A 5,758-nucleotide genomic window follows, 5' to 3' on the forward strand; every position below is an offset into this window, starting at 1 on the left:
CAATATCGCGAAGTGGCCGCCTTCGCTCAATTTGGGTCAGTACCTTGATGCTGCGACTCAGGCATTATCAATAGAGGTGCAAGGCTTACAGAAGTGCCCAAACAACCACAATATGAACCACTTCCAATTGAAAAACAATTGTTGTGATTTATGCTGCTGTCAACGGCTTCTGTGATCGAATGCCACTAGACAGATTTCTCAATATGAAAAAGCCATTCTAAGTACTATTAATCCTGAATTACAAAATCCTTCTTAGAAAAAGGTGGCTAACTAACGAAAGAAAGATGGAACCAGATGCTTCTTAAAACGAAAGCACTTTGCCTTACCTGTGAATTAATAAAAAAGGTTGCCCCTTACTCGCAGATGTAGGAAGAAGGCTTTTCTCGCCAACTGAACCCCAATAGGCCTATTTTGGACTTTTTGCACATAATTATTTAAGATAGATTTTCGTGCCATGCGTAACCAAGCTGCTGAGAGTCTACCCCAGCCACAAGGGGGAGCTGCTCCAGTAGTTCAGGATACCCCACCCAGCCCACAGGGTTGACGGACCCCCTACCTATACCTATACCTGATGATTACCTATACCTGATGATTTTCAATCCACAGCTCATTTTCTTTAATATGTGACAAGCCTTGCAAATTGTGATAATATGTATCAAATTAGTGGTCCGCATAACCCAATATTTGAAAATTATGGAGGTGCAGGCCCAAGTACTTCGAATCATCAACAAGAAATCAAGAAAGAACAGCGAAGGAAAAACGTGACAAGAAAAGTGTTTTCCTCGACTCGAGATGTTAGAAGGTGCTAAATCAATAGGTGCCGGAGCTCTACAATTGCTTTAGCCGAGCTGCTGTCGGTATTGGAAACGTCCTCAGTTCTTTGATTCATTCCGTGGCGCGAAATCCATCATTGGCTAAACAATCATTTGGTTATGCCATTTTGGGCTTTGCTCTCACCGAAGCTATTGCATTGTTTGCCCCAATGATGGCCTTTCTGATCTCATTCGTTTTCCGATCGCATAAAAAGTCATGAGATCAAAAAAGAAATGTGAGAATGTAGTTACAGATGTAAAAAAAGTCAATATCTCGTTCTCTTGGTCCATAGATGGGGCGTCCTATCCGATGGATGAATGAGGAGCCTCTGTCGAGTAGTGAAATGATAGGATTCTGCTTTCGGTTAAAACCGAAACACAAGTCGGCGATTCAAGCCAAGAGTGCGGGCACCTTAAGAGCGGTCAAAGCTAGAAGCTATATCATGACTGCTGAACGAAAGACCCGATGAGTATTTTCGTACCACCCTTCCAATCTTCTTAGTCAATTGTGTACTTTTCCACTAGGCGAGACATAAGTTATCGGAATCCGGGCCTGTTTTTCCCTATTTCCCAAGGGGAATGTCAAATTGTGTGGTTTCACAGTCTTATGAGACAGAAAGTTTTGGAAAATGGAGCTGCCGTTTTCACTACTTGGTCCCTAGCGATATTGTTGCTTAAACTAACATGGAAAGTGGGTTCAATCACTTTAAAGTGCCCTCTCAAGTGTCATCTCATAATGGTAATCATCTTATGGTATAGTAATTTGGCTTAGAATAAGAACCTATCTCTTCCCCCTAATGGCTTTTCACTACCCCTTGCGGGAATGCGTATCGTTGCTGCATCGCCACCGTATTCCTGACTTGCTTTTCCGAACTGCTTGTTTTCTCGGGGCTGCAGTCCAGTTGCTTAGTGGTTTGCTTCTCGGTCTACCCAATCAAGGTTAGACCTCGCTCTATCAACCATTGCTTTAAATAGTATCATGTTCATCTTCATTGATACCATCATTACAATCGAGGGCCTACAATCCATGGAAATCCCTATTCCGATCACTGGGAAAGAAGAGCAAGTAAGTAATGAATGAATGAATGAATTTAGATGGTATATAAACATCTCCCCATGAAGGGAAGGTGCTATAGTATCTAACTAAGAAAAAAAGTAGGTTGTGAAATGATAGGAAATATGCCATGCAGAAAATCAAGGAAATATTTCCTGATTTTCGGATGACCCGGCTTATCTTTGCAGTTATCGCTCTATTTAGCAGAATCTAGTGAGTGTTCCATTAAAAGGAAAGAGAGCTACTCGTTGTAGGATTGATCCAGACAACCCAACCTAAGTCACCTATTGCGCCTAACCTAAGTATAGCTGCCAGTGGGCGGCGAGGAGAAGTTCATTCCTGTAGAGAAGAGAGGGATCCTATTTCCTTTCCCCCTTTCCCAGTATGGCAAACCTTATCTTCCAGCATGAAAGTTGGTATCAGAATGAAACAATCCAATCCATACTTGTGGAGTGCTCAGTTCAGTTCCTGATTTCTCTCAAGCCTAAACCGAAAGGAAACCTATTACCCGGGGTCCCCCCTTTCGGCTATCTCATCTGCTGTTCCTCGACTCTCAGGAAGGTAAGATCATCAATCAATAGTAGGCTGCTGCTCTGTGCAGTTAAAGATGGGGATCCAACCTGTTCTGTTTGCTTGTTTCCTATAATCTGTGCTCGATTCCATATTTCTGTATCCTTCCGATTCCCGGGACAGATCTGATCTCCTTTATACTTACCTCAAACAACGAGCGAAGTCGAGATGTTGATGAGAAAGGGGCTTTTCTCAAGGGCCAAAGAGTGCTCTTTGAAGGCTACTATGCATCCTTACGAATACAAGAGTGGTTTTTTTTGTTGGGTATAGCAGGACTTGAACCTGCGACCATTAGGTTAAAAGCCCAATGCTCTACCAACTGAGCTATACACCCGATTTTACAAGAAGGCTTGGTGCGGAAAGAAAAGAGGCGGCCTGGCCCCTTTTCTTCTTATCATATCACAAGGGCGCGGCTCTGTATGGTATAGTACTGTGGAGCAAGTTTGGAGTCCTTTCCACTCATTGAGGATTCTATCTAAAAAAGAAGGTCAACGGGGGAGACTACTTGAAGTCCGGGCTGAACAAACTACTTCTCCTGCTACCAAAACAGAGAAATAAGGAAATAAGATGGATTCGTCTAATAAAATACCCAATGCCTGTAGTTGAAGAATTGTTGGATGAGTTATCTTGTGCTGTTTGGTTTACTAAGCTGGATCTGAGAGTTGGTTACCATCAGATAAGATTACATGAAGCAGACGAATACAAAACGGCATTCAAGACCCACGTCACTATGAATTTTAGGCTATTTGGGCTCACAAATGCACCACCCACCCTCCAGAGTGCTATGAACACAATTCTGGCTGAGCTGACTAGGGTTTGTGTACTTGTTTTTGTTGATGACATCTTAATCTACAGCAAATCCTTGCAAGATCATGTCACCCATTTGCAGCAAGTATTTGACCTTCTGAAGCAGAATCAACTATATGTGAAGTTGAATAAATGTTCATTCTGCTCAACCACAGATAGAATACCTGGGTCATGTCATTAGTGGCAAGGGGTGGCTACACGACTAAAAGAAGATCCTCACAGTGAAAGAGTGGCCTACTTCCAAGTCAAGCACATTAGAGTTTGGGCTTAGCAGGACAGGCGTTTCATTCACAGGAGCTTAGCTCATTTGACTGCTCAAAGACTTAAAACACCAATGCAGCACAAAGCTTTCCTTTCCTCAAGCTCATGGAGATACAAGTATACCATCCAATAAAAGGCTCAGAGAATAGGGCAGCTGATGCACCACTATCTAGATTACATGAGCCAGATGAACTCAATGCCATTACTTCCTGTCAACCACAATGGCTCACTGATATTGTTGCAGGGTACAGCAAAGACACATTCACCCAGAATTTACTATCTGAATGGCAGTCCTGAGCACTCACAAGAATAGCAAATATTCATTGCATAATGGGGTCATTCGATATAGAGGAAGAGTATGGTTGGTGCAAACTTCTAAATGAAAAAAACATCTTGCAAGCACTTCATGCCAGTGGTATTGGTGCCCACTCTGGCATTACTGCTACTTATCACCGCATCAAGGCACTATTTGCTTGGACAGGAATCTTTCAATCAGTGGAATCTTTTGTCAACAAGTGTCAAATCTGTCAGCAAGCTAAGGTAGAACATTAAAAACTCCCTGGCCTCTTCGATCCTCTACCCATTCCTGATGAAGCATGGTCCATTATCAGCATTGACTTCATCACTGGATTACCAAAGTCCCATTACTATGATTCAATTCAGGTGTGCACGAGACAAGCCAAACAAACAGAAACCGAATTAATACCGAAGAACACAAGCTGTGGGCCGTAAAGTGGAAACGGTTGCAGGCCAAAGCTGTCCCCCTTTGCCACTAAGACTTGAACTCTTTAACCATCGGAATACCCGGTACTCTCTCTACCAAACAGGCAAGATAGTCTTATCTTGAACTCTGTCCCTTCTCTAATGATTGACAGGTTTAGTGCCTGGCTAGTAAGGGTATTTTGTGGTCTATTGTCCTCTAGGAGGTCACTCTGTAGGCTCAGCAAACAATTCACTGAAGCCATTCAGACCGGTTGCAGGCAGACAGACCATTGACTTGACATGACCGTAATACATACAGAATAGGAAGGATAAGCTATAAGATAGAGATCCGGATTGTTGTGCTCCGGAATAAAGAAGAATACCATCTTGTCTAATCAAATACGAATACCATCTTATTGATTTAGTCAGCTTGCATCAACACATAAGATGTGATATGAGTAGTGGGAAATAAACTCTTCTTTGATCACTTGAAACATAGTAGAAAGCATCCAAAACAGAATGAAATGCTGTTCAAAAGAAGAAGCTACCTGGCCAACCACTACACCATTTTGCTAATGTGTGACTACCCATATCAGTTACAACATCTTCCGTTTCCAAGTTTTCAGTGCCTTTTTCTTATAGTATACAAAATAGGATCTGGATTGCTCTTCATTTCGTTCAATTTATCCCCTTGCTTTTCAACGTATATATATTAACCCGCCTTGTTTACCTATTTCTTCTACAATTCACATGACTCATTGAAACCAACTTTCTCCTTCCTACATTTTATCTCTACAGCAGTTAATCCTGTATAATGATTTCTTTTTGGTCGCTACTCTCCTAACCGACGAGTCGAGAGGATACGAATGTCCATTCACCCTACCACCCATCCTTCTAGCTTCCTTGATCAACGACGAGTAAGATCCGGAAAAGATCCAAGGGAGTACAATACACTTTATATTCACGTCTTGAATAATGAGGGGGGTAAAGAAGAAAGTCCGATTTCTCTCTCCTTTGCGGCTATGCCCTTATTCAGCTCTTGAAAGAAAGAGAGATAGAAAGAGAGAATGATCAAACTCAACTAGACGGCAGTTCCTCTTGTTCAAACACTCTCTTGCCGAGTCTTCTCCTCATAGCGAGTTTCGCTCTCGCTTCGCGTGTCTAAACATAAAAAAAGAAAGAATTGATTGTGAAAGACAAGTGTTTCATTCCCCTCCCTAATCGTTGAAATTCGAACTGTCCGCTAGCTCCTCCTTTGTTTGGATTATAGCCCTTCCTTGGGGATTTACTATCCAAGTAAATCTTTTCCAGTTTCAAATGCTACTATTTCTTCGTGGGCAGAAAGTCCAAAATCTTCTTTTTCCGGTACTCCTTACTCTTTTCTCCCGTCGTCCTACTTTCACTTCTACGGACCTTCTATCCATAACGAGTTCCAGATTGGTGAATCGATGTGGGAATAGATAAAACGATTGTTGAGTACACAGTATAACCGTGTAGCTCATCCAGAAGATCATCAATGACCGGTATCGGGTATTCTTTTTTACGGTTTGCG

At 42.2% G+C, this 5,758-nt stretch overlaps 1 non-coding gene across 1 annotated transcript; it reads right to left on the minus strand.

Moving 5' to 3' along the window:
- Window positions 1–2,697: 2,697 nt before the first annotated feature.
- Window positions 2,698–2,770, minus strand: TRNAK-UUU (transfer RNA lysine (anticodon UUU)). The gene has a single exon. It is a non-coding gene; the product is annotated as a tRNA-Lys (tRNA).
- Window positions 2,771–5,758: the final 2,988 nt, after the last annotated feature.

This window comes from Triticum urartu, unplaced genomic scaffold (genome assembly GCF_056163025.1).
Source record: "Triticum urartu cultivar PI428250 unplaced genomic scaffold, HENAU_Tu73 scaffold820, whole genome shotgun sequence".
NCBI lineage: Eukaryota > Viridiplantae > Streptophyta > Magnoliopsida > Poales > Poaceae > Triticum > Triticum urartu.